The 13,457-nt window shown below is 50.9% G+C and overlaps 1 non-coding gene across 1 annotated transcript; it reads left to right on the top strand.

The window, feature by feature from the left end:
- The first annotated feature begins 12,794 nt into the window (after positions 1 to 12,794).
- TRNAN-GUU lies at positions 12,795 to 12,868 on the top strand. The gene has a single exon. It is a non-coding gene; the product is annotated as a tRNA-Asn (tRNA).
- The last annotated feature ends 589 nt before the right edge of the window (positions 12,869 to 13,457 follow it).

Raw genomic sequence — 13,457 nt, 5'->3', positions numbered from 1 at the left:
TCAAGGGTTAAGAAGCTCAACTAACCTGGCTGGCACCTGACCCAAAGGACCAATAAGAGGACAAGATACTTTCAAATTTTTTTTGGGGGGGGAGGCTTTTGTTTTGTGCTCTTTGTTTATGTGTTTTTCTCTCTTGGGACTGAGAGAGGCCAGACACAAAGTCACCTTCTCCAACCCATCCTAATCCAAGTCTCCAATATTGCAACCAGCAAAGGTAAGCCAGGCAAGGTGGATTGGTTTATCTTTTGTTTTATGTGAATTTTCCCTGTGTTAAGAGGGAGGTTTACTCCTGTTTTCTGTAACTTTAAGGTTTTGCCCAGAGGGGGATCCTCTGTGTTTTGAATCTGAATACCCTGTAAAGTATTTTCCAACTTGATTTTACAGACATGATTTTTACCTTCCTTTTTTTTCATAAAATCCTTCTTTTAAGAATCTGACTGGTTTTCCCATTGTTCCAAGATCCAGGGGTTTGGGTCTTTGATGATTTTGTAACCAATTGGTGAGGATATTATTCTCAAGCCTCCCCAGGAAAGGGGGTGTGTAGGACTTGGGGGGATATTTGGGGGGAAGACTTCTCCAAGTGGGCTCTTTCCCTGGTCTTCATGTAAGACGCTTGGTGGTGGCAGCATACTGTTCAAGGACAAGACAAAGTTTGTACCTTGGGGAAGTTTTTAACCTAAGCTCGTAAGAATAAGCTTAGGGGGTCTTTCATGTGGGTCCCCACGTCTGTACCCTAGAGTTCAGAGTGGGGAAGGAACCCTAAGAGCTAGACTGGATGCACCTGGAGCTCAGGCCCTAGCCTTTATGATGCCCAAACCCCAACTCTTTCCCAGGGTTCTAGCTGAAGCCAGAGCATTGGCCTGAGCGGCCAAGAAGAGGTTTCAGTCCTGAAGAAAGCAGGACTTTCAGCACAAAGGGAAAACTGCACAAGCCCAACTGTGAAGGGACTTGAGCCCTCAATTGCCTGTTCGGAAGTCAGACACCTTATCCATTAAGCCACACGAGAAAAGCCTTTCCAAGCACTTCTTTGGAAAAGGTGGACACTGTGTTTCTCGGGTCAGCTACTGAGGGGGGCAGAGGCTCTCTGGGCACAAGAACTCGAGTTCCCAGCGAGACGTGAGACTTAATTCTATGGAGCCAGGTGCAGGACTTTGGCGGGGAGGCTTAGGCATGGGGGATTGGGGTGCAGCGGGCGGGCCGGCTGTCTAGGTGCAGAGATTTATTGACCCTGAGGTGCAGGAGGGAGGAAGAGGAGGAGGAATCGGCAGTGGGCGTGGAGAAAAAGAGGATGGGGAGAGGCTCTCAGCAAGCCTGGCCAGCTCAGTCCACAGATCATCAGGCTCTTAATGGGCGGGACCAGGGTTCAAGCCCCTGTCCAGGCAACTCAGCTCTTGTGTGCCAGGAGCCAAATCATTCCTGGTGCTGTCCAGAGCCATGTGTGGGAAAGGGAGGCTGAGATCTGTGCACTCTGCTCTGTGGCAGGGATCCTGGTAGCTCAGACTCAGGTGTTGGATCATATTAAAGAAGTTCTGTATTAAAATCACAAATGAGTTTGATTCCCCACAGTTTAAATTCCAGGGTATTGCTAATTAAGAGGTCTCTTGGTTTTTGGTACTGTTTCTCTCCCTCTCTGTGTGAACGTTGCAAGCTGCTAATTGTGTTAGTACATTCTAAGACAGAGTCTGTTCTCAAAGCAATTCTTTGTAACAACTACTCACACAGAGAGAGACTCAAAGCAATACTCTGTAAGAACAGAAACAGCACCCAGAGACTCCCCGCCCTTTTGTTGTATTCATCTCGCTTTGTCAACAATTGTGATTAAAACAGAGATAGAGGATGTATGTGGATGGATGCTTGGTGTGGATAATAACTGAATGATCAGGGAGGTGCCAGCCTAAGAATCCAGCGTCGATCGGCTGAAGAAGGTGTCAAGTGGAAACAACCGGAGGACCCCCGGAGGGCAGACTGGAATCCACCCAACAGCCTCGAGGATGGGAGAACCAAAGAACAAGATAACATCTGGCAGCACGGAGCCGTCAGGAATGTGCCAGATGCTGATTGATTCAGCAACAGCATGATCAAGCAATTCCCACAGACTGGCATAGGAAGAAATTCCTATAAAAATGGACTCTAGAAAGTGAGAACTTTGGGGTCTGATTCTGCAAACCAACTTCCAGGAGCGTCAGATGAGCATCTGACAAGGCCCTGCTCACTCCTCATGTCCAGGCCACCTGGCCAGTGGCTTGGCATGAGCAACTCTAAGGCTGGTAACTATGATAACAACCTTGCAGAACCTGTGTGTGTGCGTGCGTATGAATGAATGTGTGAATAAATATGAAATTGAATGGAATGTTGTAGCTATAACTAACTGCTTACTATGATTCTTTCTGTATTCACAATAAATGTGGCATTTGGCCTTTTCCCCTTTAATAAGATCCTGCTGGTTTTTATTTTACTGGTATAACACAGGGAAGGCTTCTGTACTCAGAGGTGCTGACTTTGAGAGTTCCTGGGGTTTGCTTGACCCCTGCTCCATCTCAGGCCCTGCTCCCCACCCCTGTCCAGTCTCTTGCCATGCCGCCCTATTTCTTCCTCTCCCCCCTCCTCCCACACACCTGATCACCGGCAGGTGGGAGGAGCTGAAGGAGAAGAGGAGGAGGTTGTGGGCCAGGCCGGCTAGCAGGTGGGGGGTGCCGGCAGGAGCTGGCTGCCAGTAGGCGCTGAGCACCTAAAACAGTAGCCTGCTAATCTTTTGTCATCCTTGTGGGCCGGAGCTGCGGAAGCCCCCTAAAAGTGTGGGGGCCACAGGCACCCAAACTGTGGCCCACCCCTTCCCCCTGAGCCCCCCCCATGCCTCCAAGATCCCAACCCTGCATCCCCCCATCTCCCCAAGACCCCGGCCCCTGCTTGCTCCTCTCCACTCTCTCCTGCAGTCCCTTGTCCTTAGGGCCGGTAAAGAGTTGGAGGGCATAGTCTCCCCAACCTTTAAAAGTTGGGGGCCAGACCCCACTCCCTCCCCCGCATTCCAGCACCTCTGCTTCTGGGACTATTTTATTCTTCAGCCATCTCTCTCAATTAACCATTTCCCTCCTTTAGCTCAGTGACAGCCCCACATTCTTTGCTTCCTACACACAAAGATTCACACACAGCCCTTGCAAGGAAAACCTCCCCAAGGAGTCAGAAGCACCTGAAGTGCTGCAAAATCGAGGAGAACTGACAGTGGGACCCAGAGAGGTTCCCCAGCAGATGAAGGGGATCCCCTGCTGCCCAGGATCACCAATTGTAGGGAAGAACCAATTGGGTTTGCTTTTGGGAAGCTGCCAGGAATCAGATCTAAAATCATAGAATCATAGCATATCAGGGTTGGAAGGGACCTCAGGAGGTCATCTAGTCCAACCCCCTGCTCAAAGCAGGACCAGTCCCCAACTAAATCATCCCAGCCAGGGCTTAGTCAAGCCTGACCTTAAAAACTTCGAAAGAAGGAGATTTCACCACCTCCCTAGGTAACGCATTCCAGTGTTTCACCACCCTCCTAGTGAAAAAGTTTTTCCTAATATCCAACCTAAACCTCCCCCACTGCCACTTGAGACCACTACTCCTTGTTCTGTCAACAGCTACCACTGAGAATAGTCTAGAACCATCCTCTCTGGAACCACCTCTCAGGTAGTTGAAAGCAGCTAACAAATCCCCCCTCATTCTTCTCTTCTGCAGACTAAACAATCCCAGTTCCCTCAGCCTCTCCTCATAAGTCATGTGTTCCAGACCCCTAATCATTTTTCTTGCCCTTCGCTGGACTCTCTCCAATTTATCCACATCCTTCTTGTAGTGTGGGGCCCAAAACTGGACACAGTACTCCAGATGAGGCCTCACCAATGTCGAATAGAGGGGAACGATCACGTCCCTTGATCTGCTTGCTATGCCCCTACCTATACATCCCAAAATGCCATTGGCCTTCTTGGCAAGAAGGGCACACTGTTCACTCATATCCAGCTTCTCGTCCACTGTAACCCCTACGTCCTTGTCTGCAGAACTGCTGCCGAGCCATTCGGTCCCCAGTCTGTAGCAGTGCATGGGATTCTTCCATCCTAAGTGCAGAACTCTGCACTTGTTCTTGTTGAACCTCATCAGATTTCTTTTGGCCCAATCCTCTGATTTGTCTAGGTCCCTCTGTATCCTATCCCTGCTCTCCAGCGAACCTACCACTCCTCCTAGTTTAGTATCATCCGCAAATTTGCTGAGAGTGCAATCCACACCATCCTCCAGATCATTTATGAAGATATTGAACGAAACCGGCCCCAGGACCGACCCCTGGGGCACTCCACTTGACACCGGCTGCCAACTAGACATGGAGCCATTGATCACTACCCGTTGAGCCCGACAATCTAGCCAACTTTCTACCCACCTTAGAGTGCATTCATCCAGCCCATACTTCTTTAACTTGCTGACAAGAATACCGTGGGAGACCGTGTCAAAAGCTTTGCTAAAGTCAAGAAACAATACATCCACTGCTTTCCCTTCATCCACAGAACTAGTCATCTCATCATAGAAGGCGATTAGATTAGTCAGGCATGACCTTCCCTTGGTGAATCCATGCTGACTGTTCCTGATCACTTTCCTCTCATGTAAGTGCTTCAGGATTGATTCTTTGAGGACCTGCTCCATGATTTTTCCAGGGACTGAGGTGAGGCTGACTGGCCTGTAGTTCCCAGGATCCTCCTTCTTCCCTTTTTTAAAGATTGGCACTACATTAGCCTTTTTCCAGTCATCTGGGACTTCCCCCGTTTGCCACGAGTTTTCAAAGATAATGGCCAAGGGCTTTGCAATCACACCCGCCAATTCCTTTAGCACTCTTGGATGCAACTCGTCCGGCACCATGGACTTGTGCACGTCCAGCTTTTCTAAATAGTCCCTAACCACCTCTTTCTCCACAGAGGGCTGGCCATCTACTCCCCATGTTGTTATGCCCAGCGCAGCAGTCTGGGAGCTGACCTTGTTAGTGAAGACAGAGGCAAGAAAAGCATTGAGTACATTGAGCATTGAGTACATTGAGCATTGAGTATCTTGGAGCTCTGCTGGTCGCTGCCTCGCGTGAAGGCCCAGAGCAAAAAGAAACAAGTGCATCCCTAGCAGAGGATGGTTTCGATCCACCGACCTCTGGGTTATGGGCCCAGCATGCTGCCGCTGTTCCACTCTGCTGTGTCTGCAACCACAGCCCCCAGCATCTGGATTTAGGGGCAAATTAACCTCTTGTGGGCCCTGGTGCCAAACATATTTGTGGGCCCTTATGTCGTCATTGTGGGCTCTGAGCATGAGTCTGGTGTGGCAGGGCCATTGGTGCCCTAGTGTTCCCGGTACTGAATCTCAGAGACATTTTTCATTTTGATCACACACCTCTACATGACTATCTGCATTGCCATACATAGCTCCCTCAGCCCCCAGTTCTTCTCATTGAGCTCTACCATGTGGGTTTACCAGCGTCCACAGTGAGCAGAACTTTCAGAGTGATCAGGGAAGCTCCCCACAGATTTATCTCCTTCCTCATTCAGACCTTCAATAGCCACGTCTCCAGTGCTACCCCATGTCACCAGTCGCTGTGTGTGGTCCCACTCTCAGCTCAAAGTTCCAAAGCCAGCAGATACCTGATCAGTTCTGACAAATCCCTTCCCCAGAGCCCATCCTGCTATTGGAGCAAGCCCCTTGCAAACACCATTTCCCCAAAGTGAGGACTTAGCCCTTGGGAATCTGAAGACACCAGCCTTTCTCCCTCTGCTCCCATCTACATGCTAATCACTGCCTGGTCCCCACCACCTCTGCCCATGCTTTTTTCCTTTCTACTTTGGACATGCTCCCCAACCAGCTGGGACTATTCTCCCACTGCAAGCCTGACTTGCTTCCTCTTTCCCTGCTCCCCTTGACATTCCTTTCCTATGGGTGACCTCTGTTCCTTGAGGTTAATTCCAGTTTCTTTATCCGCTCCTAGCTTAATGGCCCCAGTAGTCACAGAGCCACCTGCAGCTTCTCTGACTATAGCCATGGGGCCAATTGCCAGAGGCCAGCCTTAGATAGCCGCAGCTACTAGTCAAGGGAGGGGTGGCAATTCCAAAGCTGAGCATGCTTGAACCTTGCAACGGCGGCACTAGGGCCTCTAAATCCTCAGCACTGGCCCTAGGCAGCTTCAGACTCTGCAGTTAAGTGCGTCCCTCCTCTAGGCCATGGCTTTAAGTGCCTGAGATGCCCATCACCTGCAGCAGAGGCCACCAATTCCCACGCACCCCTCAGCTAGCACGTAGTCGTGCAGAAAGTGCAGCCTGGATGATTTTGGAGGCTGGGGTACCAGGAGGTTCCCATCCCTGAGCAGCAGCTCTGCAACAAGCTCACATGGCCCCCCCTCTGCTGTGGGCCCAGGACCCTGGGAAGACAGTGGAGTTACCCTGTGTATAACCAGTTCTGTCCAAAGCCTGTTGAAGTGAGTGGGAGTCTTTTCATTATCTTTAATGGGCTGCGTACAGAATCAAAGGACCCCATTCTCGACTCTGGGAGCAAAGCACATTCTTTGCTGCACTGGTTTACTATGGTAACAGGAAGGTCTCACATTCCCCAGTGAATAAGCAACACCTCCTACAACACCTAACTTTTTCTGAGAGGCCTCCTGCCCAATTACGAAATGTAAATGTGCTTCGGTTACAAGGGCTGAAAATATCTGGTAGTGTGGTCACAAAAGCAAGACCCTTCTGAATTCAGGAGGAATTTTCGATGTGCACAGAACACAGACAGGCCTGGTCCCTGCACGGTTACAGAACTGCGGTAAAGTGGAACAATTTTCAGCTTGTGTGATTGGAGGATATCTGGATCCATATGGTAAGACTGTCCTACATAAATGAGGAAAAGGTGAGGTGCTTTTGTTATTCTTTTATTCCACTCTTTGTTTCTGTGGGGAATTTGCCAGGGCAATATTACTGTCTTCCCTTTCAACAATCAACACTAAGGGTATGTCTACACTACGGAATAAGGTTGAATTTATAGAAGTCGGTTTTTTAGAAATCGGTTTTATATATTCGAGTGTGTGTGTCCCCACAGAAAATGCTCTAAGTGCATTAAGTGCATTAACTCAGCGGAGTGCTTCCACAGTACCGAGGCTAGCGTCGACTTCCAGAGCGTTGCACTGTGGGTAGCTATCCCACAGTTCCCGCAGTCTCCGCTGCCCATTGGAATTCTGGGTTGAGATCCCAATGCCTGATGGGGCTAAAACATTGTCGCGGGTGGTTATGTGTACATATCGTCAGGCCCCCCTTCCCTCCCTCCCTCCCTCCGTGAAAGCAAGGGCAGACAATCATTTCGCGCCTTTTTTCCTGAGTTACCTGTGCAGACGCCATACCACCGCAAGCATGGAGCCCGCTCAGGTAACCGTCACCGTATGTCTCCTGGGTGCTGGCAGATGCGGTACGGCATTGCTACACAGTAGCAGCAACCCATTGCCTTCTGGCAGCAGACGGTACAGTACGACTGGTAGCCGTCCTCGTCATGTCCGAGGTGCTCCTGGCCACGTCGGCTGGGAGCGCCTGGGCAGACATGGGCGCAGGGACTAAATTTGGAGTGACTTGATCAGGTCATTCTCTTTAGTCCTGCAGTCAGTCCTATTGAACTGTCTTATGGTGAGCAGGCAGGCAATATGGATTGCTAGCAGTCGTACTGTACCATCTTCTGCCGGGCAGGCAAGAGATGACGACAGCTAGCAGTCGTACTATACCATCTTCTGCCGAGCAGCCATGAGATGTGGATGGCATGCAGTCCTTCTGCACCGTCTGCTGCCAGCCAAAGATGTAAAAGATAGATGGAGTGGATCAAAACAAGAAATAGACCAGATTTGTTTTGTACTCATTTGCCTCCTCCCCCATCTAGGGGACTCATTTCTCTCGGTCACACTGCAGTCACTCACAGAGAAGGTGCAGCGAGGTAAATCTAGCCATGTATCAGGCTAACCTCCTTGTTCCAATAAGAACAATAACTTAGGTGCACCATTTCTTATTGGAACCCACCGTGAAGTCCTGCCTGAAATATTCCTTGATGTAAAGCCACCCCCTTTGTTGATTTTAGCTCCCTGAAGCCAACCCTGTAAGCCGTGTCGTCAGTCGCCCCTCCCTCCGTCAGAGCAACGGCAGACAATCATTCCGCGCCTTTTTCTGTGCGGACGCCATACCAAGGCAAGCATGGAGGCCGCTCAGCTCACTTTGGCAATTAGGAGCACATTAAACACCACACGCATTATCCAGCAGTATATGCAGCACCAGAACCTGGCAAAGCGATACCAGGCGAAGAGGCGACGTCAGCGCGGTCACGTGAGTGATCAGGACATGGACACAGATTTCTCTGAAAGCATGGGCCCTGCCAATGCATGCATCATGGTGCTAATGGGGCAGGTTCATGCTGTAGAATGCCGATTCTGAGCTCGGGAAACAAGCACAGACTGGTGGGACTGCATAGTGTTGCAGGTCTGGGACGATTCCCAGTGGCTGCGAAACTTTCGCATGCGTAAGGGCACTTTCATGGAACTTTGTGACTTGCTTTCCCCTGCCCTGAAGCTCATGAATACCAAGATGAGAGCAGCCCTCACAGTTGAGAAGCGAGTGGTGATAGCCCTGTGGAAGCTTGCAACGCCAGACAGCTACCGGTCAGTTGGGAATCAATTTGGAGTGGGCAAATCTACTGTTGGGGCTGCTGTGATGCAAGTAGCCCACACAATCAAAGATCTGCTGATATCAAGGGTAGTGACCCTGGGAAATGTGCAGGTCATAGTGGATGGCTTTGCTGCAATGGGATTCCCTAACTGTGGTGGGGCCATAGACGGAACCCATATCCCTATCTTGGCACCGGAGCACCAAGCTGCCAAGTACATAAACCTCAAGGGGTACTTTTCAATAGTGCTGCAAGCTCTGGTGGATCACAAGGGACGTTTCACCAACATCAACGTGGGATGGCCGGGAAAGGTACATGACGCTCGCATCTTCAGGAACTCTGGTCTGTTTCAAAAGCTGCAAGAAGGGACTTTATTCCCAGACCAGAAAATAACTGTTGGGGATGTTGAAATGCCTATATGTATCCTTGGGGACCCAGCCTACCCCTTAATGCCATGGCTCATGAAGCCGTACACAGGCAGCCTGGACAGTAGTCAGGAGCTGTTCAACTACAGGCTGAGCAAGTGCAGAATGGTGGTAGAATGTGCATTTGGACGTTTAAAGGCGCGCTGGCGCAGTTTACTGACTCGCTTAGACCTCAGCGAAACCAATATTCCCACTGTTATTACTGCTTGCTGTGTGCTCCACAATATCTGTGAGAGTAAGGGGGAGACGTTTATGGCGGGGTGGGAGGTTGAGGCAAATCGCCTGGCTGCTGGTTACGCGCAGCCAGACACCAGGGCGGTTAGAAGAACACAGGAGGGCGCGGTACGCATCAGAGAAGCTTTGAAAACCAGTTTCATGACTCGCCAGGCTACGGTGTGAAAGTTCTGTTTGTTTCTCCTTGATGAAAACCCCCGCCCCTTCGTTCACTCTACTTCCCTGTAAGCTAACCACCCTCTGCTCCTCCCTTCGATCACCACTTGCAGAGGCAATAAAGTCATTGTTGCTTCACATTCATGCATTCTTTATTCATTCATCACACAAATAGGGGGATGACTACCAAGGTAGCCCAGGAGGGGTGGTGGAGGAGGGAAGGAAAATGCCACACAGCACTTTAAAAGTTTACAACTTTAAAATTTATTGAATGACAGCCTTCTTTTTTTTTGGCAATCCTCTGTGGCGGAGTGGCTGGTTGGCCGGTGGCCCCCCCACCGCGTTCTTGGGCGTCTGGGTGTGGAGGCTATGGAACTTGGGGAGGAGGGTGGTTGGTTACACAGGGGCTGTAGTGGCAGTCTGTGCTCCAGCTGCCTTTGCTGCAGCTCAACCATACACTGGAGCATACTGGTTTGGTCCTCCAGCAGCCTCAGCATTGAATCCTGCCTCCTCTCATCACGCTGCCGCCACATTCGAGCTTCAGCCCTGTCTTCAGCCCGCCACTTACTCTCTTCAGCCCGCCACCTCTCCTCCTGGTCATTTTGTGCTTTCCTGCAGTCTGACATTATTTGCCTCCACGCATTCGTCTGTGCTCTGTCAGTGTGGGAGGACAGCATGAGCTCGGAGAACATTTCATCTCGAGTGCGTTTTTTTTTCTTTCTAATCTTCAGTAGCCTCTGGGAAGGAGAAGATCCTGTGATCATTGAAACACATGCAGCTGGTGGAGAAAAAAAAAGGGACAGCGGTATTTAAAAAGACACATTTTATAAAACACTGGCTACACTCTTTCAGGGTAAACCTTGCTGTTAACTTTACATACATAGCACATGTGCTTTCGTTACAAGGTTGCATTTTGCCTCCCCCCACCGTGTGGCTACCCCCTCAACCCTCCCCCCTCCCTGTGGCTAACAGCGGGGAACATTTCTGTTCAGCCGCAGGCAAACAGCCCAGCAGGAATGGGCTCCTCTGAGCGTCCCCTGAAGAAAAGCACCCTATTTCAACCAGGTGACCATGGATTATATCTCACTCTCCTGAGGATAACACAGAGAGATAAAGAACGGATGTTGTTTGAACGCCAGCAAACATACACTGCAATACTTTGTTGTACAATGATTCCCGAGTACGTGTTACTGGCCTGGAGTGGTAAATGTCCTACCATGAAGGACGCAATAAGTCTGCCCTCCCCAGAAACCTTTTGCAAAGGCTTTGGGAGTACATCCAGGAGAGCCGCGAATGCCAGGGCAAAGTAATCCTTTCACATGCTTGCTTTTAAACCATGTATAGTATTTTAAAAGGTACACTCACCGGAGGTCCCTTCTCCGCCTGCTGGGTCCAGAAGGCAGCCTTGGGTGGGTTCGGGGGGTACTGGCTCCAGGTCCAGGGTGAGAAACAGTTCCTGGCTGTCGGGAAAACCGGTTTCTCCGCTTGCTTGCTGTGAGCTATCTACAACCTCATCATCATCATCATCTTCTTCGTCCCCAAAACCTGCTTCCGTATTGCCTCCATCTCCATTAAAGGAGTCAAACAACACGGCTGGGGTAGTGGTGGCTGAACCCCCTAAAATGGCATGCAGCTCATCATAGAAGTGGCATGTTTGGGGCTCTGACCCGGAGCGGCCGTTCGCCTCTCTGGTTTTCTGGTAGGCTTGCCTCAGCTCCTTCAGTTTCACGCGGCACTGCTTTGGGTCCCTGTTATGGCCTCTGTCCTTCATGCCCTGGGAGATTTTGACAAAGGTTTTGGCATTTCGAAAACTGGAACGGAGTTCTGATAGCACGGATTCCTCTCCCCATACAGCGATCAGATCCCGTACCTCCCGTTCGGTCCATGCTGGAGCTCTTTTGCAATTCTGAGACTCCATCATGGTCACCTCTGCTGATGAGCTCTGCTTGGTCACCTGCAGCTTGCCACGCTGGCCAAACAGGAAATGAGATTCAAAAGTTCGCGGTTCTTTTCCTGTCTACCTGGCCAGTGCATCAGAGTTGAGAGTGCTGTCCAGAGCGGTCAAAATGGAGCACTCTGGGATAGCTCCCGGAGGCCAATACCGTCGAATTGTGTCCACAGTACCCCAAATTCGAGCCGGCAAGGCCGATTTAAGCGCTAATCCACTTGTCAGGGGTGGAGTAAGGAAATTGATTTTACGAGCCCTTTAAGTCGAAATAAAGGGCTTCATCGTGTGGACGGGTGCAGGTTTACATCGATTTAATGCTGCTAAATTCGACCTAAAGTCCTAGTGTAGACCAGGGCTAAAAGAAATGACCATGGCTGTTGAAAATAGCAATTCCAGTCCGAGTTAGCACTGGGGAGATGCCAGCATTTGTTGCTCAATTTTATTCTACTTTTTCCACAGCACGTTTCAGTGCATCAGCATATTTGATTGGGGAGAAATGAAGTAACAAGCAGCCCAAATTGAGCTTGAGAACTCCTGAGTTTTGAGAATGTTCAAATGTGGAAGACAGGTGCTCGATTCCCTTTCTGAATATTGGATAAATCAAGAAAGGAAAAGCCAATTTCTGCTTCCCTGGCTCAGAATGGAAATCCTCCTATGGGCCTGGTACTGTATCTACAGCTGCCCAGGTCCTCGAGTAGAGCCTCCCCTCCCTTACTTTTCATTTTAACTTCTTGTGGGATCCACAGACCTCCCTTGCTAGGCTTCAGACAGAGAGGGGCACTGTCCATTCAGTCCACCCAGTTCCTCCTTTGGGGGCTGCCTGGCGAGGTCACACCAGCATCCCTCATCCAGCCTGGGGAAGTCTTTGAGGGTGATAGCAGGACCAAAGCCTTCTACTCCTTGGGCACACTTGTTCCCCATTCACAGCGCCACCCCCTTCGAGCAGCCAGCTCCCCATTCACAGCAAGCTGCAGCGCATGGGGTCTCTGGTTCCCCACTCCCTCCCGCTCCCTTTCCTGTGGATAGTGGCCAAGGGAATGCTGGGAAATGTAGTTCCTTCCCTGCTCCAGGGCTGGCTCTCTAGGCAGGGAGCTGGCCAAGGAACTACAGCTCCCAGGGCCCCGTGGGCTCTCAGCTCCCAGGCTGGATCCCTGCCGCTCCGAGGCTCCACTTTGGCAGCGCTGCGAGAGGGGAGGAAGCGAGTGTTATGGGCCCCGTCTGAGCTTGGGCCTGTCACGATGGAGCCATTGGTGCCACGGTGAATCCGGTCCTGTCCGGACTAGCGTCTTGCAAGCTCTAGCGTGGGCAGCAGATGTGCAGGCTGCACAGCCTTGGTAACAGCAGACAGGTCTCTAGGTGTCTCTGTGGCGCAATGGGTCAGCGCGTTCGGCTGTTAACCGAGAGGATGGTGGTTCGAGCCCACCCAGGGACGCTGGTAACCTCATGCTATTTCCTTGCTCCTCAAGATGTGCTGGGAGCCTCAAAGGCCCCCTTTTTGCCACCTCAAACCCGACTCTCTTGGCCTCAGGGGGTTCAGCTGGTGGCCCGCAGAGTGCGCTGGATGCGAGTCAGAAACCCATCTCCCAGCAGCCATGCCGGGGGCTCGGGCTTAATCCTCAAGGCCAAGTGCAAAACCTTCAGCTGGGCACATTTCATTTAATTTCTTTTCATTTCATTCCCTTCCCTTCCCTTCCCGCCCCCGCACTGCAAGAGACCGACACACACACAATCTCTCCCTAACCTGTTTGCAAACCCTTGGCGCACGTTTCCCAAGCTGGGCAACGTGCTCCCAGCTGAAGGTGACCACACACCCTGCCAGGGGCAGGCTCTGCTCAGCCAGGCTCTGCACCGCCTGCACTAGACAGGTGGGTCCCAATCCCAAAACTTACTCACATTTCACCCCAATGGCCTCAAACTGCTGCTTTTAATATTCAAATAAGGAACAGCCACGCTCAGGCCTCTCCCCAGCTCTCCAGGGCAGCCTGCAGGCAGAGAACAAGGTGAGATTTAAATTAGCCAGT

This window comes from Chelonia mydas, chromosome 22 (genome assembly GCF_015237465.2).
Source record: "Chelonia mydas isolate rCheMyd1 chromosome 22, rCheMyd1.pri.v2, whole genome shotgun sequence".
NCBI classification, from domain to species: domain Eukaryota; kingdom Metazoa; phylum Chordata; order Testudines; family Cheloniidae; genus Chelonia; species Chelonia mydas.
This window is presented reverse-complemented; position numbering and strand designations above follow the sequence as displayed.